The sequence below is a fragment of the Lissotriton vulgaris genome, chromosome 10 (assembly GCF_964263255.1).
Source record: "Lissotriton vulgaris chromosome 10, aLisVul1.2, whole genome shotgun sequence".
Classification (NCBI taxonomy): domain Eukaryota; kingdom Metazoa; phylum Chordata; class Amphibia; order Caudata; family Salamandridae; genus Lissotriton; species Lissotriton vulgaris.
In genome coordinates, this window is record NC_141698.1 from 721,432,756 (window position 1) to 721,456,790 (window position 24,035).

General features: G+C 42.6%; 1 protein-coding gene across 2 annotated transcripts in view; it reads left to right on the forward strand.

Annotated features, from left to right (window-relative positions):
- The first annotated feature begins 3,508 nt into the window (after window positions 1-3,508).
- ZNF438 (zinc finger protein 438) overlaps window positions 3,509-24,035 on the forward strand; it is a 107,503-nt gene continuing 86,976 nt past the window's right edge. Inside the window, exons 1-2 of one of the 2 annotated variants that reach the window (XM_086941559.1) lie at window positions 3,509-3,706; window positions 7,184-7,263. The gene's annotated coding sequence lies outside the window, so the exon portion shown is untranslated. The remainder of the gene's footprint in view (window positions 3,707-7,183; window positions 7,264-24,035) is intronic. The other variant, XM_086941558.1, reaches the window with a different exon arrangement.

Here is a 24,035-nt window from a genome sequence, read left to right on the forward strand (position 1 = left end):
TATGCAGTAACCCACTCCAGATTTACTAGGTACTGGCAGATCAAAGTCCCTTCACAAGTCATACAGAGAAAGAAATCCCTTAATTCAAAGTAAATGGTGTTTGTTAGCCTAGTTGCTCCTATATATTGTGTGATCCAAGATGGAGGCCGGAGCGGATGTGTCGACCTGAGCTCCACCCTCCACCCAGTAAAATTTGTCACTATCCTGTGCTCCCGAAGCCATCGCAATTATTTCCCCTGCATTCCTAGAAGCTATTGGGCCACCTTTAATGAGATTTATTTATATCATTTATAGAGTGCATGTTCATTATTCTTGCAAATGTTGACAGTTGCTGGCAGGGTCAGTACTAATTAGTGCTGAAGGAATGATTGGTATGCATTTAGATTTGCAGGTGGAACATGCCACATGAATATATTCATTCCCTAAATTAAAACTTTAATAAAGGCTGCCACTCTCTTCCGAATTTGAGGCATTTTTTTCTGAATGCCTCTTTTTGGGGTGAACTGCGTGATTCTGTGTATGAAGAGTTAAACTAAATTTAAGTACATGTTAATTTTGCCACTCTGACCAAACCCTAAAGTTTTACATTATATTTACTGTTTGCCTTACATATTATAAGACCATTCTCTACAGAATGCAATGCTACAAAAAAATTACAAACTTACATTCCATTCTGCATGGCCTATTTTTATGAAGTTCACTTTATAAATGCACTTTTCGCAACATTTATTAGAAATGCTAATGCTTAATTTTGAGCTAGTAAAGTCAATGTAGTTTTAAAACAACAATGAACATGTAGCAGGGTAAGAATATTGGTCCAAGGTGTGTTAGTGGATAGTGTAGGCACAAAGCTGGCTCAGTGAAGAGTTTAGAGTTTAATGACTTACAGGATACAAGTGAGATGCTAAATAAAAATAATAATCAATATGAAGCCAACCATATCGTTTTAGCAAATTGTAGTGTGAGCCCATAGATACAGGGCCATTGTATTCCAGATCATTATAGTGTTGGTCCGTTTGCAAAAAAAAGCTAAGTGCTCACTACTTAAGCAGTAATCTGCATGTCACATGTATGCTGCTATAATCTGTATTCTATTATACAGACCCTCGAGCATTTCGCGATTCACGAAAAAATAGCGAAATCTGCAGGCAAGCGCAGCGGCCGCAATATTTAACAAACTACCCGCGAAAAAGAGGCTCCCCGTAGGCATAAAAAAATTATGCCATTTTATTAGCTGTACGTGCCTACGTCACTCCTTGAAATGGCGCTGTACAGCCATATTGTATTAGCTGCCTATGGAAAATCTATTGCCTTTGCCAGAAACCATGGTATAACCACACAGTTCAGAAAATGATTATAGGCAGAAAAAAAAGGAATAATGTGCTAAAAGATCACTGTTACGGCACAGAAGCTGAAGTCAGTCACATCTGTGAGGTTAGGAAACCGAGGGACAGATTAGACATATTTCTGCCAGAATATGTGAAACAAAAACTACAAATGTAATGTGTCTGAGACACTTTAATCTTTTAGCACTCACTAAGGCTTCGGAAAGATGACTAAACAAGTCTTTGACAGGCTGGTGTACGTTGGTTACTTGACAGGTGCCCGTGTCGGTTTGGAAAACAAAACATGATGTAATGATTCAGCCTGACGTAAACACTGCCACGTCCTATTTTAAGCAATTGAACCAAGTAGCAGTTTTTATTCCAATGGAAAAAAAGAACTGAGCACATCTCTGATTTATTTATAACATTGCAATCTCAAAAAGACAAGTAGCATATATCAACCAACTATACCAAATCAGCTAACTTTTAACATATATTGTGAGAAAGCTGCGGATGGCACTTTACCCCCATTTATTATATGCATGCTTTCTACCCTTAGGCCCCCATCTCGAAAAAGCGCCTGAATACCTATATAAAACTTCCAAAAAAAGAGGCAACCTTGATTCATTTGGAATGCAGGAGATACCAACTGAATCTGGGTTAAGGAATACCACGTGCCCAGTTTTTTCCAGCTTGACCTTACACCAACTGAAAGCTGAAAAAATATCCAGGTGGAAAATGCCCCAGAATGCAGACTCACCACGGTAATCAGGTGAACTAAGTGATTCCTTTTCCATCACCCATTTCTAAGGAGACTCTGAGGTTTCAATCGAAATACCACTGCATTCCTGGAATTACCAATACCCTCAATAGGAGGGTGTGGCCTAACGGCCGGGGGGTCGACATCAAATCTGGGGAACCAGGTTCAAGTCTCAGCAACGATGGCCAACATCCTGCGATTCTGGGCAAATCAATGAATCTCCCCTTGCATAACAAAAATAAATGCGTCCTTGTGTTACGCAACTGGTGCTCATGTAAAGCGCTCTGATACCAAATACTTTCCGGTAAAGTTGGCACTATATAAAACAACGCAAAAAAATATATATTTTTTTTAATTAAGGGTGTGAAAATACTAATGCAGTATTTCGAGCCATAGTGGTCAAAGAGCAACAGATAAGAGTGCAAACCATGCATGTCCATGACATATCATTGTTCTGTAACCCTTTCGAATTTCAAGGATTATTCAGAAAATGCACACACACTCTTAAAAAATCAGGGTTGACTACAAAACATCCAGGCAGTGATAAGATCAGCGGCGGCTCTTCCACTAAAGTGGAATACTCTGCTAAACAGTTTCCTTTGTTTTAACGCTGAAAATGGATAATTATGAGTTAAGTAAAGTGCCGCAAAAATGCAGCTAAATTTCCATATTTGTGCAGCTAAATTTCCATATTTGTGCCGCTAAATTTGCTAATCCATGTCGCAATAACCTGGGGGGTCTGATTATAACCTGTTCTAACAGGTAGGACACAATTTGGAATCGTATCTCAACTGACTCAATTTGTCATTTTTATGAACTCAATAGTATCGGCACTCCGCAGTTTTGTAGCAAAAGCATCTTTTCCTAAAGCAGAAAAAGTCAAATAATTTTTGATCAGTGTTGTTTAATTGCCTATTTCTATTGTATTGTATTTATTCTATGGCTGCATGGATAAATACTTAGAAGGTCGCAAATGCGAGACCGATTGCATTGCAAATGCTTGTTTTTTTACTACGGGCAGTCCTAGGTACCGCCCTTGAACAAATACAGATCGGCATGTTCCTAAATCGAAGAGAAACGTTATCAAGAAGTAGGCGCATGCTAAAAACCAAGTTGACTCAGGGAGCCGCTGATTTGGTCTGTTTAGACACTCCTATCAGAGAGAGAGAGGCGGGGGTTAGAATAATGTCTTCAGACGAGGCAGTGCTTATATCTATCAGAGAGATATTGGGGTGGCCAATAGTGAGAAAGGAAGCCTAAATATAGCTAAAGGGCAAGGTTACACGAACCTGACGGGACACTAACTATCATCCACCATCTACACTTCAGAGTCACTCGCTAGCCTAACGGACGCTGACCCACAACATCTTCACGAAACGTGATCCCGTCAGTGAAACGCAATGCGTTTCAAACATAACGCATTTCCGGTAGTGCCGGAAGTTACGTCAGTACTCTGTGCCGTTTGCGGAACACTACGATGATGAGAAGATCGTCGGGTTGTTTTGAAAGGGAATGCTATGGCTATTCCTCCTTTTCTGTTTTAATTTCTGACACCTTTAAGAGTTACATCACTACAGGGAAAGATTTTGCCAGTAGTCGGGTTACTATCTTTCCTTATAAGGTAAGGGGCATGTATTTTCTCCCCCCCCCCCCCGCTGTTAGCGATTTAGCCTTCTGCCCAGTACTAGCCTTGTTGTTTCCTTTGCCAGTTGGTTTGTTTCTTCCACCACTAGGGACCGATTTGTAATATAACGGGTTTTGTATGTCTTCCTTTCAATTGTAAGTCCATTCACATTTGCTAGCTATTCTGTAACATCCCATCATGGAAAACAGCTGTTGTGGTGACAGTTTATTTAAAAAGTCAGGATCGTGTTTAATACACTTTAAAAAACTTTGTGTTGTTTACCTGTGGTGTCACACCACGCTAGGCCCTTTTTCACGGCTGTGATGCTATTAAGACCTCTGCTGTTGAAAGTCGTTAATTGACAAAACTGAAATTTTGCCTCCATGCTTAGCATTTTTGATTCTTTTCCTTTATATGAAAACGATCACATGATTCAAAGGTGTAAATAACAGTTTGCTCTTAAATTATATCTGTTCAGCATCCCAAGATACCTGCTTCTTTATAAGTTTGTCGGGAGCTTATCTCTTATGTGTCCTGAGTTCTTCCTCAATCTGGCTTGATACTCCCTTTCTTGTTTGCTCTGGGTATTTTGCGTATGGCTGCTTTCCTTTAGTTCGTGGGGTCTGTTGGTCATATATTCTGTGTGTACTGTTATAGGGAAATAGCTCTCACTCGATAGAAGAAGCTGTCATTCTATAAGAAACTCTTTAAGAAGCACTGCTGAAGAGGAGCGTTTGGCCATCTACATGTTGATTTCCTTAACTACAGAATTTGGTTGGACAGTGGCTGTATATTACGCTTTTTTTTCTCGTTGTAAAGCTTATGCTCATTGCAGCAGACCTGAATTTACTATGATGACAAACCAAGGATGCCCTCTGCTAGATGCCATAAATCTGATCTGGTATTATGAAAAGTCACGAAGAAGGCTGTAGGCATGACATTTATTGTAAGTAGCATATGTTAGGCCTCAAAGGGTGCATTATTACTACTCTGTGATCATGTCCACTGGAATTATGCAAGTCTGTTGCCATTTTTTTTGCGCTCAATTAAGGATTTGCTACACTTTCTCCATAATCCATCATCTGCTGCATAATCTGCGGATTTGAACTAAACATTATTTCTTGCTCAAATGGATCAAAAAGTTTTTTGAAAATGATGGGAAGGTCCTTCGCAAAGATTAACTGGTTATCTTTATGTTGCTTATTTCTCTATTTGGTTGGTAAAATGGTACTAATGAGGTGAAATCTTTCCCAGACAATATTAGCATGTGTAAAATGGCAATTATGAATAGTATCTAAAATGTCTGGTTGTGCCGCATAATTTTGCATTTCTTGCTGCATAATTTAGTCATACCGCCCACATAATTTGTTGTGCCCCTACCACATAATTCCAATGACCCTGACTGTGGTAAAACCTGTACAAAGGTATTTTAATGCATGTAGTCTCACAGACTGCAGTAGAAGCAAGGATATTGATGAGGATTATCCTTTCTCACAAACACTTGGAAGTACAATATTTGCACTATAGAAATCCATGCAAGGCCCACTTAAGAGGAGAATGTAGTTTTGCTAATTGCACTGTTATACATTTTACATTTTATGACTGTATGCAAATGTTTGCCTTGTAGGAAAGCATACAGTGAGTTGGTATGGCGACCAAACCAGCGATAAAGGCTTTAGGCATCATTTGTTCCTTTGGGGAAAGTTGAATCAGTTGCTATATAGACGGTAGTGCTGACCTATTTATAGTGAACATCACCTACTACAACCAAAAGACCCGGAAAGGTAGAATGTTGGTATAGTGTTGTAAAGCCTGTAGACCATTTTTTAATGCAGAGTCTCACAAATTACCATACAATGCAAAGGGTTGGGCGTTGGTTACCCCCTCTGAGAAACTCTGTAAGATTTACATTGTGATAATCCTTGTTCAGGACACGTTAGGATGACTTGTCTATTGTATTGATACCTGTGAAGTTGTACATATTTGTAATTTATGACTGTTGTCTAGTGGTAAAGCTTATTTTAATATGGAAAGACAGAGTTTCCTAGTTATTTTGACAAGCCAATGACAAAGGCTGTGGGTATTATTGGTTTACTTGGAAAACATACGTCTGATGCCATGGTCTCATCTGTTTATTTTGAAAGGTTACGACAAACGCAGTTGGCCCGATGTGTGAAGGGCATTTGTCAAAGCCAATAGGACTTAAAGGGGATTGCTAAGCATGTGTTAAAAACTGTAAACAGATATGTTGCCACATGGAATCTAGGCTTTCACTGCAGTAAGCTAAATCTTTTTGGCCGATATATAATTACAATGGCTCAATTTTCGACCAATTTTTTATTACATAGGTTTGCAAACCAACCTATGTAATAATAGGTCAGGTTATAACATTCAGAATCGAAGTAGTTTGCAATCTGACATACCTCATAAATATTGCTGAGGTAGGCAGCACAAATGCTGATCACTTTGGACACAATCAACTGGCAGGTAGCCTGCAAGAGTTAGCTGACTAACGATTTCTGTGATATGGTTTAAGTAAGGAAAACGCATTTTTAATGCAGCCGGTATTCTTTTTGAGCAAACAGGGCTGCCTTTAAAAAAAGCTTCTTCTTTTTTTCTTTCAATTTAAAAATAGAAATTGAGTTGTCAGTAGTCATGTAGACCAGTGCCTACTCACCCTGAACATTTTTTCAACATTCACAAAGTGAACCCTTTCCTTTTGAGAATGGGCAACCACTCCAACTTAGGGGGTGGGGGGGTTGATAACTTTTCAGTGGTTTGCAGATGGAATTCCATTAAATAATCATTTGGTACTTGGAAGAGATGCCTAAAACACTTCCCTTCCAAATTCAGAATTGTACCCAGTTCCATTCTGATTTTAGGAGTCAGTAAAGCTTGACTTATTCTTTAAATGGGGTTTGTACATTGGAGAATCCATTTTTTTGTCTCAAACTCAGTTTTAGTGTTTGCAACCAAAACAATGGATAATACATCTGAGACCCTACATGTTGTTTTACCTCCACGATAAACGAGAGATAGAACATTTTCTCTTTGATATTCCCACACTGCTATCTTAGTCTTTCACCATTTCATGTTGTGAAAGGAGTGTATTAAGTCAAGTAAATGCATCTGCCTGTTATTTAAACCAACAAAGCGTATTTTCTTTCTGTTGCCTGCTGTGCACAGGGTGTGATAAAATCAATATTTGCTCAAGTTTAATTTGCTATTTTACAAACTGGTATTGTTAGATAAATGTAGGTGTGAGAGACAGACTCACAAGGGTCACGCACAGTGGAAGTAAGTCTTAGAAAAGCAGTAAACTGTTCTATTGATCATGTCCCATTTTGCTAAACACCTTTTGTGCCTAATCGTTTTGATGTTACATTTCTGCAAATCCAGCCCTTAAATTCAACAGTGTACTGCTACCAAAGTATGAATACATAAATATTAACTAATGTGTTTTCATCTTTATAGGCTGCTACCTAAGGGACCATGGAGATGCCTACTAGATAAACCACAGCACCAGAACACGGAGTAAGAAGTATAGTCTAATGGTAAGTGTTACTACGTCTTGATTTCTCGATACTTTGATTTCACTTCAGATATGTTGCTGTTTAGTATGCTCAGCCTTACAGTGACCTAATGACCTCTAAAGCATATGTGTGGTCCTTCGGAGAAGCATTTTCAAACATTATCCCCCTTCTCTGGGGTACATTGCATTGAGTGTGATCTTCATGCTGAAGGCAGGGTTTGCTCCAAAATCCAACTCGAAGGCCAACAAGTGTGAGTGCAGGTCTCCACAAAAAAATCTAATGTTAGCATCTGGAATTCTTGTACTTGGCATTGAAATAATGACTAATTACTGTGTGCGACGCGGAGGGCCTCGGGTTGGGGAAGTTGTGGACATCCAGCAGCCTCCTCTTATGCAACTAAGTTTTGGTGCCGGCAACACTGTGGGAAAGCAGAGGGTGGAGAGCGAAATGCCACTTTGGCGCTCCGAGCAGGATAGATGATCTCAACTCAGATACACCTGGCAGGGTGAAGAACGGCAGAAGACGGATGTGGGCGCCACGCCTTCACCCAATGGGTAGTGGGAACGGCAGTGACGATGCTTTTCCGCTGTACGCTGATCTGACCGCTTGCAGTGCAAGACTTCACCTGGGATTCTCTCGGATTTCTCTTTCCAGCCACGCCCCTTTTAACATTTGAGAACTAAAGCGTTGAGGACTTCGGACTGCCTTGGGGGGCTTATTATTGATTTATTTATTATTTTTTTTATTACGCGGACTTTACCCAACGGTGTCGGAACGCTTGACAATAGGATTATGTGCCCGTTGACCTTGTTTTGGGTCCATGTGCGAATCAGACGACCTGTCCCTTTGGCTCTTTATTAAATTGTTTAAATTCGATTCTTGGCTTCTTTCAAAAGTCTGATATGGGATGAATTCACCTCAAACATGTTCTCTTAATCATGTGATCGTGCTTTATTTCAACTGATTTAAGTGGGATGTAAAGGAGGAATAGGGCATGCCTTTAAACGCTTGAACTAAAACACGAGCTTTATTAGGCATGATTACCTTTTGAGTACCCTTGTGGCAGTTCTGTCTGTGAGCCTACCTCCAGTTCTCCGAGGCTCCTTCTGTGGCGTGAAGAGTGCCTGCAGGGACCGAAGGGGCGGCCGGGCTTTGCTCCGCTGCAGCGTTCCGCATTCAGCACTTCCGGCTGGCCGGGCTTGGCTCCGCCGGTCGGGAGACCCTTCAACTACAGCCCCCAGCAGCCCTGAGGTGAGAGCGCCTCCCCCAGCGCGTAGCGCCAGGAAGCGCATAAGGGGAGAACTCCTCCCTCGTCCCGCGAGGACGCGCCGGGCAAAGGGCGGGCCCTCTGAGGCCCTCGGAGACCGGACCGGGCTACCCCCCTGACACTTGCCACTCCCCGCCTTACCAAGGTAATCACCCTATCTTGCGGACATCATAAAGGTAATTGTACTGTCACCTGCTTGATGGAGGTCAAAAGTAAAAGTAAAAGCAGAGTGGTGGATAGAAAAACACCTATGCATACACGCTCAACCTCAAGGAAACAAACACGGGCGCCAACCCCTCTACCCACTTTAACTGCAATTGATAGGATGCTGCAACAAACAATTGGAGTGGTTGTTAACGCTATCGAAAATACGGAAAGAAGACTTTCTTTACCGGCGAGTATGTGTTTAATAAGTCAAACGCCAGAAATTATTAATACACATGTTAGCGTTACAAATGAAACAACTATGTCCCATGATTCACTGTTGTTGGATTCATTTGCCGGCTTGCCAAGGTATGACCTAATTCAATCTGATGTACCACAACCTTTAGAACCTACTGTTTCTTGTACTAGGGAGAGTAGACTGTCTATAACACCTGACTTGTCAGCTAGCATATTACCGCAGCCCCCAACATATAGCGATGTGCCTGTAAACATTAGGGAATTGGATGGTTGTGATACCAATGCCGTCATTCCAACTGTACAAATTAGTGATATCAGTTTGTCAAGTAGTGAAACTGACTGTGAGCCTGTATTTCTAAAAGGAAATTTACCCAAAGTCGTAAAAGGTTAATAATTAATAAACAGGCTAAAACACATAGAAGAAAAAAGAAGAGGGCTATACAAATTTTAGAAACCAATGAAAGAGAGGGTGAGATACAGCAGAACAGTGGAGGGAGACATGTAAAGGACACACAACTACTGGAAATACTAACTCCAACAAATGTCGAGGCACTTACAGCATGCCTCGAGAAAGTGGTAAAAACCTATATTGCACCAGTGATGGTATCTCTAGAAACTTTAAGCAAAAAAATAGAGAACCTAGAGAAACTGGGCATAGCCAACTTCCATGTCCTAGAACATCTGGGCACGCAAGTCAGATCCCACACAACTAATGTAGATTCTGGGAACCAGAGTAATAACAAATCAAGTACAGCAAATCACACTCCAAGTGTGCCCACTGTGGCGGCAAACCCGGTACCCTCTACAAGTGGAAGGCAGAGGCCAACAACTGTCATCCCTAAGATAGTAGGTGGGCAAAAAGTAGTTGGAGGCCAAAGAAACACCAATGGCCCCGCCCATGATAATAAGAGCCTACCTGTACCGAGGCGCCATATTAATAACGTCATTCCAGCAACTATTAATTTGCCACCTGATTGTAGACCATTTGTAGCGATACTGGCTAATGTCCCCAAGTTGTTGCCCAACCAATTTGAAAATCAAGAAACCCTAAAAAATAAAACCCTGCACTGGTTGGCGAAAAACTGTGGTTTCCCAATACGAGGTGCAGAAGAGATTATAACCACACAGTGGGTAGGTTGGGTGGGACCAAATAAAAAGGAGATAGATGGGGACTGTATAGTCATAAATTTTAGGACTACAGAATGGGCGAGAGATTCGATCCTACACGCACCTATGCCATCGAGCCATGAATATAACATCACGCTGTTCCCACTTGACTACTTTTTATAGGAACCAGTCAGGAAGCCAATTCATTACACATAACTTCCAACACCCAAGAGCGGCCTTTATTAAGTATCCTAATGTTGTACCCATCTGTCCCCCTTTACTCCCTAATCTATGTGACAACTTCTTTGTCCCAACTTCTAATAGATACCAGTTGCTTAATTCACTTGAGGAGAATGACTGACTGAATGATTTACCCTTGACCCCGCATTCTGAAAGCATTGAAATAGGTGATATATTAACTTTGGAAAAAGAGTTGGGTGAAGAAAGTTGCGCAAAAACTATAACTGAGCCACATTTATTGCTGCCAGATAATGTTCTATGTACAGGCAATGTAACAGATAATGATATAGATAATAATATAATTGCAACAAATGTTAATGCTAACGTTATTCCGAATGTAAGTTTAGAAGCCTCACTTTTATCTAACCACCCTGAAAGTACAGGAACCAGTTATGCTGACTCCCTTATAATTGGTACCTGGAATATAGCGGGAATTGCTTCTAAATTATGCACCCCGTTTTGGGATAATTTCATCACATGTGGTTATGACATTATATGTTTACAAGAGACATGGCATACAGAACATATAGAAGTTGAAGGTTATACCTCCTACAGTGTGGCAGCAGTAGCTTACAAAGCTGGTAGAGCTAAGGGAGGCCTACTGACTTTGGTTTCAACTAAATTAACGGAATTTAATGTTGGGGGACACACTGTAGTTTGTCAGCATGCGTCTGTATTGCGACTAACACACAGTCATGGCAGGGACTTAATTATTGTAAACTTTTATAATGATATTGTGGGCCCTAAACGAGACAAGATTGTCCCCGACGTTGAATGTGCTATCGAAGCTGCAATTGTTCTCTCCAAGAACAATTTTGCAATATTGTGGACAGGCGACTTTAACATTCAAGCCTGTAGACATGCCCGGAAGGGGATTTGTGGTCACCACGAGGATCATGCAGGGGGTGACAGTATTTACATTAATCATTTCCCGCACAGTAATTATGGCAGTGCATTGAATAACTTAATAGCCAAATTTAATCTGGAATTGCTTGAATGTATAAAAAAACAAACATAATTAAATATGCCCAACATTTAGGGGGAGAGATGCCCATTCTAATATTGACCATATTTTGGTGTCTAATGGTTCAGTTTTCTCCAATGTTTGGGTAATAGAGCAACCTGTAAGTGATCACAACAGCATTTCAGTGGAGTTAATGGGCTGGGGCCCAAAAACCGTTGTGCATGGTAGATCTGTCCATGGGATTTCTGCTGTGAGACCAAATGGCACAAGAATTAAATGGATTAAAATTGGCCCTAACAAATTAATGAAGGATATTATTTGTAAATGTACCAGAGAGGTCGAATACTGCCTTGCACCTAATGTGATAGCGTCAGCCGTTCTCTCTAATTTTATGAAAATTACATGCACAGTTGAAAACTCCTTGTTAAAAAGAAACAGAAGGACTAAAAGAAATAAAACTGTGTGGTTTGACAAACATTGTGCCAAGACTCTGAAAAGGTTGAAAAGTGTACTTGATGTTAAACCCAGAGATAAAGAGAGAGTTAGAGAAGAACGTATTAATTATAAATTGGCCCTGTCAACTAGGAAAAGGGAGTTGCAGAATGATGCCTGGAATAAACTTGATATGGCCGTTGCAACTAAAAACCATAAACTCTTTTGGGAAACTATAAATGGCCCATTCTTAAAGAATGAAAATATTCCTGAGGTCAGTTCCCACGTCAGCTGTCTTGCATGGATTGCACATTTCTCTGAGATTTTTAAATCTGATTTTAATCCGGATGGGTCTACTTTGTTTTAAATGGAAGAAAATGCAGTTGTTTTTAACTTTAAATGAAGTGACAGAGGCAATTAAAAACAGTAAGGGGGGTAAAGCACCTGGGCCCGATGGGGTACCCATGGACTTTTATAAACATGAAATATTATTATGGGCCCCAATCTTAACTCGTTATTTCAATGCAGCGGTGGAAGAGAATTTACCACTGACATGGGGCCAATCAATCATTATACCCCTCTACAAAAAAGGATCCAGGTCAGAGGCAAGGAATTATCGTCCAATCTCACTTCTGGACTCGACAGTTAAAATCCTTAGTCGAGCCCTTTTAGTGAGACTGGAAGCCTGGGCCGAGGAGAATAACATCCTGTCCCCTGTGCAGTATGGGTTCCGTAGGGGGAATAGGAACAATGGAGCAGTGCGTGAACCTGGAACTCATAGTTGGCAAGTATACTAAAGCTAAACCTGGTAATCTTTACCTATGCTTTGCCGACTTGAGTTCCGCGTTCGATCTGGTGGAACACGCACTACTCTGGCCCACATTACTGGCAATGGGCGCCCCAATTGAAATTATCCATCTCCTTGCCCGCTTGTATAATAACCTAACAAGCAAAGTAAGGTTTGGAACAGATGGTGAGTGCACCCCTTTCTTTGAAGTTAAGAGAGGCATCCGTCAAGGGTGCGTACTCGCCCCTCTATTATTCTCCCTTTTTATTAATCATGTTCAGGGCTCGACAAATCCACTCGCCCGCTCGCATTTGCGAGGGAGAATGGATGAGGACGAGCTATTTTTAGGTCCTACTCGCCCTTTCTGGCGAGTAGGAAGTCAAACCAACTTTTGTTCTCTGTCTTTGAAAACAGAGCAAAAGTGACAAGATAACATAATTTAAAGGCATTTTTATTGCTCATGAAGGGTATGAGCAATAAAGATGCCTTTAAATCTTGTTATCTTGTCACTTTTGCTCCGTTTTCAGAGATGGAGGTCAAGTGGGTTGCAGTCAGGTCGAGGGGATTTTCCATGGTACTAGACCAGCAGGACTAGTGCAATTTTTCGGATTTGTCGAGCCCTGATGTTGATACAACTTTAAGAATGATTAATGCAGATGCACCAATTATAAATGGTAACCCTGTCCCGGTCCTTTTATACGCGGACAACGCGGTCCTCCTCTCTAGGACCCATAATGGACTGCAACAATTAATTAATCAATTCCACGTATTTATTGATAACAGGAAATTGAAAATTAATAAAGGGAAGACGGTTACCATGGTGTGTGGTAAGAAACCAAGAAAATACAAGCCCTTTTTTTTAGAAGGTGGGAGATTAGAATCTGTTAACAGTTTCTGTTATGTAGGTATTACCTTTTCAGGAGATGGGAAATGGATAAATGAACAAAAAAGTGTTCTTTTTAAAATGGCCAGGAATACAAACTGTATTTTTAGATTTGCTTCAAAATTAGGAGATCGCAGAATTCATGAAATGCTAACCCTTTTTAACGCCAGATGCATTTCTTCAGCTATATATGGGGCCGGAGTATGGGGGTACGATGCACAGAGTGCCAAAATTGTCCAGGGGAAGGAAAATGTGTTTTTAAAAAGATTAATCAGTGCCCCAGCTACGGCTTCAACGGAGTTAATACATAAGGAACTAGATTTGTATGATGTTAATGATCTAATTGCCCTCCGTCCCTTGTCCTTATGGCGTTCAATATGGGCAAAGGAGGAGACTAAGTTTACACAGGACGTAATAACTGATTGTATTAAACTTGATCACCGATCGAATATTCCATGGCTGAACCACATACATCATTGGTATAAAACATTGTATGGTCTGGACATTTTTAATGATCTTATAATGGATCCTATATTATCAAAGCGGGAGTTGAAGGCCTCGTTTTTGAAATATACAGAAGAGACTAGGATGGAAAAATATAATAAACAGAGTACATTCAATCTCTATCAACAATATAACAACAACAAAGGATTCCAATTTTACCTTGTAATAGTTAGTATTCCTTCCCATCGATTTGTGTTAACCCGTCTCCGCCTAGGAATTGTGCATCACCTTGTGGCCTTCCCTGTGCCTAAAAAACCTGGAACTTGCCTGTGCCCATGTGATGGTAAATCAAAACAGAGCACGTGTCACTTTATGTTATCTTGCACTTTTTATACCTCTTTTAGGAAATATTATTTGAAACCCATCTTTTAAAAATATAATACGCATCATTTACAAACAGCAATGAAACTAGTGTTTAATCTAGAGTCCCCAGATGTATGCTTTTATGTGGCCACTTATATTTTAAAATGTATTTTTGCAAGAAAATCAATTATTACATGAATTTTCCCAGCTGCTAAATGTACTATGCACTTTAAAACTTGATGCTGTTGACATTATGTATTATGTATTATTATGCTAATTTGCACACATATGTTTGATGGATTAAATTGCTGCTATTGTATAATATCCATAGTTGGAATGGTCTAGCACTTGCACTTTGTTACACTTATCAACATTCCTTGTGAATAGCCAGATTAGGCGCTGCTAATTGCATATTGCACGTTAGGAAGGATGCTGCTGATTTCTTCTTTGGAATTGCCAATTTGCACATATACTAACATAGAGACGATACTTAGCACTTTAACTGCATATTTGCACACAATTAAAGGTCGTATAATTGTTAATATTACAGTAAATGCATTTTTCTAATAGCCTAATGATTTTGTACTATTAATGCTGCTAAATGTCTTTATTTTTTTTTTAGCGCTATCTTGTTACATTGTTTTCTTGGATAGCCTGCTTTAGTATTGTGTAAACTTTTATGTCTGTTTCTATATGGTTGTATTTTCTTTACTAACTGAATAAAGCATCTTTGAATTGAATTGACTAATTACATCTTAGAAGGCTGATTATTTTCTTTTTAGCGGATGTGTCTCACACTTCAGTTAGAATCTAGTAGTGCCTTCGAGAGACCTAAGCGTCCTGTTCTGTAAAATAGAACGAAGATAACTGCGATATCGCAGGGGACACATATATTTCTCCAACAAGACATCTAGACCGCAAACCAGCAAGGACTGCTATTTTACACCTTTCATTGATGTAATTCTGGAGTAGGCGCTTGCATTTATTGTATTTTCTTGCACTACTTATGGAAATAACAGTGCCCTTAAATAAGAAATCTCTGCTAACTAAATGGCACATCTAGCTGCCTTCATCTTGCTCTCAATTCAAGGGAGTACAAAACTTCACTGAATCTGTCCTGAAAGATAATGACCACATTCTTTTCTCCCTGTAATCACTTCTGTCCTCACTTCTTGATACCCATTCCTGAACCCACTCTGGTGAAACTATTGCACTCCCCTTCTGCCAATGTATAGATTATCTTCAGTCCTTCTAAAATCCTAATCTCTTCATTGGGATACTCGCCATTGCACCATATTAACAGCCCCCCTACATAGTCATTCCATCTAGCGTCATCTGTATCTCTCTGTTGTAGGTAGACATTCGCCCCCTAACAACCCTTCCTGTTGCATTTCTCTTCTGTGATGCATGTGATGTTGCTGATGAAACATGCAACTGATCGTACTAGTCCTAGGGAGGTGGGAGAGCGGACAGGGAACCTGGGGTATCAATATGTAAGGAATCCATAGACTTCTCACAAAAAACTTGACATAAAGCTAAGGTGGCTTCTCGCTTCTGTAACTTAACTCCTGCATATTCTGTCATCAAATGTCCCATGTTTTAATGTATATTTACGTCACATCTGGGTTTACCATTGCCAAAGAGACAAGTTATATAAAATACAAAGCATGGAACCAAGTCTGCATTGTCCTCACCTTAAAGACGGCAGTCGCCGGGTCAAACCCTCTCCTGTAGTAAAGCAAGCAGAACTTTAGGCAATATGGCGTCTGCTTGCCTCATCAAAGATGCGCAATGATCTATGCAGCGGGGATAGGCTATATTCCGGTGGCAGCAGTCGGTTGAGGGCAAATGGTACTTCTACCTGGCTCGCCAACTTTTGCGGGGTAACTAAAATAAAGAAAATACAAGACCCCTCTTGCAAGGCAAACACAAATATTTTCTGTTGTCGCATGGAGACCAGCTGTCTCCACACAGGTAAACAGCCGGTCTCAATTTGTTGCTTCACAAAGCACCACTTAAATAGTATCATGAACAATGATTCTGGCAAAAGGTCAAATAATAGTTTACTTAGCAGTTACATTTTTGTTGCAGAATTTAAAATACCTTCACAGACTCTACCATACCCCTGCATCACTAAACAAGATGGGCTTGAGGGACAATGACAGATGTCTACACTGCTCGGCACCCTGCGCAGATTTCGCGCACCTGGCCTGGCTGTACACCGGGGTCTCCTCGTTCTGGGTAGAGGTGTGCACCGCCATTAGTAAAATTACACTTGAGTGCGTCGCCTCTGATCCCCTGTTGTGCCTCTTGGGTTATGTTAAGCACTTGTCAGATGCTATTTGCAAATTGATTGCAATGCTCCTGGTGCTCGCCAAACGCCGGTTGGCCATGCCCTGGGGCTGTAAGCCGGCACCCCAAACCAAGCATAGGTTGGATGATGCTGCCCACTGTCAGAAGTGCCTTGGCAAATTCTGGGATTTGATGCCTGCGGCAAGTAGACCTCCTGACTTATTGGGCCCTCTCATTTCCTACATCCAAATGCAGGCCACCCCATACGTAACTGCAACTGACTCCCCCACCACTGATGCTCCATTCACCTGCATGGATTCCACGGACCCTGATCACACCCAGGCTCTGACTTCTTGTTCCCCCTCCATAATGTAACTATCGTAGCTCCAATTAATATTTATTGTGTCATGTTAACATCTAATCACCAATTGCTCTTTAATGTCGACTTTATTTGAAAGTGCAACTATTATTATTATTATTATTATTATTATATTTAAGTTTATAAAGCGCACAGCTACCCAGAGGTTTCCCGGCGCTAAGGACCAAATTAAGGGGTAGAGAAAACTGAAAAATAAGGAGGAAGTTATTGGTTGAATAGCCAAGTTTTCACCTCTCTGCAGAACTTGAGATAGCAAGATTCAGTACGCAGAGAAAGGGGAAGAGAGTTCTCTCTTAACTCTCGGAACCTGAAACCTATGCTGATTGGATGAACAAAGAGCACGGAGTGAACAGTACTGCTGAACCAATGTACTAAGGTAGGGTGGGGCCCGGCCTGCATTGATTCTGTGCATAAAGCTGAGGGCCTTGAATTTCGTGCAGCTTTTAATACGGAGCCAGTGCAGGTTACGTAGAGAATTAGAAGTGGAGGATTTATTGGGAAGTTTACAGAGCAGCCGAACCGCCATGTTCTGGACTGTCTGTAGTTTAAGGGTCACCTCTTTGCAAGCCCCCAGGAGAAGAATGTTACCGTAGTCCAGTTTAGAGGTGATTAAGGCCTGGACTACGGGTTTCTGTGTCTCCTGAGGAAGCATCCAAATGATCTTTCTGAGCCACTTGATGATGGTGATGCAGGTAGAGGAGGTTTTAACCACGTGGTGCTTCATAGATAACTGGTCATCAAAAATGATGCCAAGATTACGTGCTGTTCTAGAGGGGACAGGGGGGGGGGGTGCCCATTTGCGTGGGCCAATGTTGGGGCCCCCACAGAGTAGTATTATGGCCAAACAAAAGGAGCTCTGTTTTCCCCCCATTCAATTTTAGTTTATTTTCGTGCATCCACGCAGCGATGTTACTAAGCCTTACGCAGAGGGAAGAGTGAGATCCCATCGAGAGAGAGCAGATGATCTGCGTATCATCGGCATATGAGTAACTGGTGAGCCCAGCTTGCTCCGCAATCGTAGCCAAAGATCTGACATACAAGTTAAAAAGTAGAGGGCTCAAAATAGAGCCTTGAGGGACACCATAGGTCGATTTATAGATTTGAGAGTCTGATGAAGATGAAAATACTTGGAAAGTACCGTCTGAAAGAAAACTAACAAGCCAGTTTAGGGCTAAGCGGTGATGCCAGATGATTTAAGGGCATTAATAAGGATGGAGTGGGAAACCATGTCAAATGCAGCGCTCAAGTCGAGCGCTGCATTTGACACGGTTTCCCACTGAGATGATGCGCCCGAAAGTTCTACGACCTTAAAAAGTGCCTTTGGGCGTTTTTGTACCTCAAGTATAGTTAGATTGACATATTCCATTTTGGCAGTCTTACAAAGTAAGTGATATTTGGTTAAGGCGGTCTTATAAATTTGCTTGGAACATAAATCATAATGTATGCGCCACTTGCGCTCAAGGTTTTTGCTGACAGTTTTTTCTTTTTTCAATGCGTCTGTGAACCAGGGCGCGGGAGGATGGTGTACATTATGCTTTTGCTTACGCTGGGGTAAGCATGCGTTGGCAGCATGAGTGAGCCAACTATGAATAACAACCTCCGCTTTAATGCTGGTGACTTCGGTGAGGGGCCTGGTATTCTCAAGACAGGAATTGAGTTTCTTGAGGTCCAGGTTTTTCCAGTTTCTGGTTGTCCTTAATTCAGTGGAGGTATAGAGGATGTTGGGCGAACAGCCAATAGTAACAGAGAAGGTTACCATATAATGATCTGACCATAGGATAGGTAGGGACGGCTTGCACGTAATAGTTTCTAAGTTCAAAAAGATGGGATCCAGGAGGTTCCCTGCCTTATGGGTGGGGCCGGAATTATGTAAGGTGATATTGAGAGCTGCAATGTCCTGTAAAAGGTTGGTGCTGATAGAGCAAGATGGGTCATTCAAGTGTAAGTTCAGGTCACCAATAATCGAGAAATTAGTAGAGTTCTGGAGTAGTGGTGCTATGTGCTCAGGAAAGGCGGTGGCCCAGGAGCTGGCTGTGCCAGGGGGACGATAAATGAGCATCCCACAAAGGGTAAAATTGGGTGATAACAAAAGTTTAAAGAGGCCAGCTTTGCTGTTAGGTAAATCAAGGTTCTCCCATTTGCAAGAATATAGTCTATTGAAAATTATAGCTATCCCTCCACCCTCTTTCCCCACTCTATTTTTACCTGTGTACGTGTAGTTATCAGGGAGGGCAGATGCAATGTCCGGACCGGAGTAGTCTTTTAGCCAGGTCTCAGTGAGAAATAGGGCCGCTGGTTGCAAGGAAGTGAGAAGATCGAAAACATCTCTCTTGTGTTTGACTAATGACCTACAGTTTAGGCTAATAAACGTGCATACTTGAGGGGAGTCTATATATTTAGGCCTGGAACGAGATGACAGGAAATTGCATGTAACTGTATTAGTTAGAGAGGGAAGGGAGGAGAGGGAGAGGTTACAGTTTGGGCAGGTTATAGGGGCCTGCTGACAGTTCAGGGGTGTGCTGTGTGAACAGTACGAAGACCTGAGGCTAAGGAGGACCTCTCTAGAGAAAGTAGGAGGTGCTCCGGGGAGTTTAGTGCCAAGGGACGTGGCCCCTGGTCCCGGCCCGTCGCGGACGGGCACAGACGGGCTGGACTTTGGCGCGCCATCGTCGCGCCCGCTACAACTACGATCGTCGATTGAAGCGATGCCCTGCAACATGCCTTATTGTGTTTTTTTCCTTTACAATAATGGTTTTGAAAGTAAAAAAAAATATTTGTTGCTGAAAACATCGTCATTGGTGTCCCTAACCTCTTAAACTATTTTCTACGTATTTATTGTAATGCCAACAATACTTAACAAACCATTTATCTACTTCTTTTGAATGTATATATATATTTGCATATGTGTTTTATCGTTTTTCTCCCAAGACTTCTTAGAAGATTCTGTGTGCATTTGGATAATTCAATCACCTGCTCCTATTCTTCAATCATATTTTCAATTTACTGGGACAATAAAATACGTGTGTGTGCTGAAACCATAAATTCCTTTAACCCCCTTCGCTGCTCATGACGAGCTCAGCTCGTCATGAGGCACAGTGGAGCTGTGCTTCTGACGAGCTGAGCTCGTCATGAACAATGGGGTTCGACGAGGCTCAGCACAGGAGGGGAAAACCATTAGCAGCCAAGGTGTTAAGCTTACAAACACAGGTTTCTACTGGTGTATGCTGTAGCGTAATTTCTTCATGTTTCATTTCCTATCCAATACAGTTAGGAATGAGCAAACTTCTAACCCTCTATCTCGTTGACAAATTGTCACATGGCGGTTTACAACACTTCCTGGCAAGGTTGAAGTTTTTGTCCATTTGACTGAACCGCCGTATGAAATTTGGAGGTGCAGCCCTAAATGTTTTCTCTATGGAGCAATTTCACACTGTATTCAGGAAAGAAAAACGGAGTTTCTCAGATTCAGAAGGTTGCTAAAATTCAAGAATTCGACCTATGATACGATGAGCCGTTCCTCTCTGGACAGGTCTGTCTCCTGCCTTGACCTAGACTTGCTAGTTAGATGCCTAATATCAGCTCTGCTAAGCTCCTTGCTCTAACTCTGTGATTATTTAATATATGTAAAAGGTTGTATCATGAGTTAAAAGCTACATAATTACTAGTATTTGTTGTTTACTATTCTGTCTAATGATAAACTACCTGACTGATATTTCTAATCCGAAGCGATCAGATGCTTCGTAGTGGTGGCTTGTCTCACTTTACAAAGTTCCCAGATAAATACATTAAATGGATATGTGCTGCTCCGTCAACACCATATCCAATGTGTGAGTAAGAGAATATCCAGTAGTTCTGTATAGTCAGTGTGTCTACAGGCAAAATCGAAACCAGTGTTTTTAGGTCTCGCCTACGCAGTGCGCATGCGCTGCTTTAGAGGAGACCTAATGCCCTCTGCAGAGCTTTTTCAGCAAAGAAGTGCACGCGTTGCATTGCTTGCAATGCAACGCGTGCACATCTTGGCTATTTCCTTTCGGGAGCGCGCGGCGCCATATGGTCGCACCTCCCGAAAGGAAATCGCCCATGCTCCCTCCCCCTGCTGCCACTTTCACTGCCAAGCTGCTTTACTGCCGCGGCCAATGCTTGTTTTCTCTGAGTGATTGACCGGGAGTCCGAAGAATACGCCGGATGTTGGCAGGGGCCGTGAGCTCAGGGGTCTCTGGAAGAAGTTTCGGGCTCAGGTCTGATCTGCCTGGAGATGGGTTTGGAGCCCGACCCGGCGCCCAGGAACTGGCGAAGCTGTACCCTTTGGGGCCCGAGGGCGCCCAACGGTCTGGTTTCATCTGGGCCCTCCTGGCCCACACCGTATGTTGTGCAAAGGCGCTGGAGCTGAGCCCGCGAGGGAGGAACTTGTGCAAATCAGCAGGGTAGGTCAATATACACGGCCTGCGCATGCAGGTGGTATGTTGCATTTAATGTATTGAACTTGCAAACTGCGTTTTGTGTACTGGGCATTCAGGATGGCTCTATACTTACTTAATTGGGCTTGCATGTATAGGGAGAATAGTTCTTATTCTGTGCTTCCCCGTTGAATGCGCTAGGTGTCAAATGGCTGAGTGTGCACAACTAGTGCCCCTGATCTTGAAACCCCATATGTAGGGGCTCCGTGTCCTGAATATGTGGCAGGGTCGGTATATTGAGTGTGCACCTGGTAGTTATATTGAGTGCACCATGGGTCTACAGACTAAAAGCGTGTACCAAGAGCTGCGCGCTGACTTGACTGGGGTCTGCATACTAAATGCGCGCCGTTGTCTGCATACCAAATGTCTATGGTGCCGTATACTGAGCATGCACTCGAAAATGTGCACTTACTTTGAGATGGAGACCCTTGTGCAGAGTCTGCGCCTTTTTCTGTGTAGGAAGGCATCTTTGCGTTTGTACACCACATGCGTGCATGCAAATAGTGAGTTTGAACGATCATTTTCACAATACTTATTTATGTGCAGGATATGTTTATTAAAAAGGGAGGCGACCCCTGTAATGAATACGCACCTACACAGTTTATGCCGTGTATGTACGGGTGTCCGTATATAGAGTGCGCATACACACCACAGAGCCTTCGTGTTGAGTGGGCAAGCTGATCTGTGTGTTAAATATAAGGGCTCTGTGTATATTGTGTGTTTGGGAGTTTTTCTATGTAGACTACACATGCGAATCAGTATACTGAAGATACATGGGAGCCCGTACACACCTGCCATAAACTAAATTACATATGTGCCTGTATACTGGCTTTTATTGAATGTACTTAGGGGTATTGTACTAGGGACAGTGTACTAGGGGGTCTTCTGAGTGTGGCTAGTGCAAAGGGCAGTCAGTATTTTAAGTGTGCACGGGGCTCTGTATTTCTAAGTGTTTCCAGATGTCTGCTGAGTATGTTCACATCTGTATTCTAATATATTGATCGTGACTCAGTTTGTATATTGATTAACACTACGTTGGGTATACTTGCTGGTTGTACACTCTACACTACCCATAGTGTGTGATGGGGCGCGTGCAGAGGGCTCTGGATGCTTTTTAGCATGTGCTCGGTGCCCAAGGGCCTAGATAGATGTCTTTAAAATATAGTGATTGTTCACAACGAGCGTCATATACATTGGCAAGGTCAATATATAATATATTTTGAGTATGCAAAGTCTGTGTATAGAATGTGAATGGGAAGTGTACATTTAGAGGGCGACGTGTGTGTATTTACACAAAGATCGCACTTGACTCAGTGTAACGTGTGTGCATGTGTGCACAGGATTACCGTTCAAGAGCCGGACGAGGGAGCCTGACTGTGGCGTTCATTTGGGATTTCTGGCCCACTTTAATGACCTGTAGAGCAGAATGTTTCTGTACTAAATGACCCTCAAAACCCAACAATTACAATATATTATTGTAAGTTATGGAAAGTGACAGAAATAGCAACATTGTGTGTTTTCAAAAGAAAAACAACATGAACCACAAACGTTTATTCTGAGCTTTCTCCCAGAATCATGCCACAAACTGCCGACATGCACACTTTAATTCAACAACAACTACTTTTTAGGTCTCGACTATTCTATCCCGTTAGGGATTGAATAGGCGAGATTATAGTAAGCAGTCCGAAAAGTCTACCTAGCCTGTGGATCGCGTACAGTTCATGTGAGGCAGGTGCGTGCACATCAAACACCATCAGCCTCTGGATCAGACTTCAAAGGAAGCCACTCGCACACCACCATTTGTCTGAGCCTCTGCATCAGACTTCAAAGGAATCCACTCCCCACCCTCTCCCCATCAGACTTCAAAGGAATGCGCTCCCGCTCCCCCCCCCCTGCCTCTCACCCCTCCCCCCCACAGCAATGCAGAGACCTTGGTTTTTTTGTATCCATTTCGCGGGGAAGCCGTGTTTTGTTCGGCGTTCTCTGCACCATTCTCGTTCTTTTTCTGGATGAAAGTGAAAGCCTACAGTGCTTGTTTACAGTAGCCTTGCTCCTCAAATGCTGTTGCTATGTTGCCATCTCTCTAGGGACACAGCTTGAAAACACTCGATTTGCTAGCTGCAATGCTACATCCGCTATGCTTTGCCTCTAGACACGTTGATCCCTCGCAGACTGTGCCAACTCTGCCCCTCCTGATTCTGAAACTGACCAACGCAGTCACCACGCAGTCTCTTCTCTCTGTCTTATGATGTCTGCCCTGCCACCATTTACTTCGGACCCTCACCCTCCCTCTCACCCTCACCCTCCCTCTCACCCTCACACACCCTCACATCCCCTCACCCTCACATCCCCTCACCCTCACATCCCCTCACCCTCACATCCCCTCACCCTCACATCCCCTCACACACCTTCACACACACCCTCACTCTCACACACACCCACCCTCACACCCCCTCAGCCTTACCCTCACACACCCTCACCCTCACCCTCACACACACCCTCACCAACCCCTCACACGCCCTCACCCGCCCTCACCCTCACACGCCCTCACCCACCCTCACACGCCCTCACGCCCCCTCACCTTCACATGCCCTCACCCACCCTCACCCCCTCACCCTCGCCCTCACACCCCTCGCCCTCACACACCCCAACTCACACTCACACCCCCTCAAATTCACCCCATCACCATCACCCTCACTCCCCCTCCCTCCCCCTCACACCCTCTCCCCCTCACCCTCACACCCCACACCCTCCCCCTCACACCCCCACACCCTCC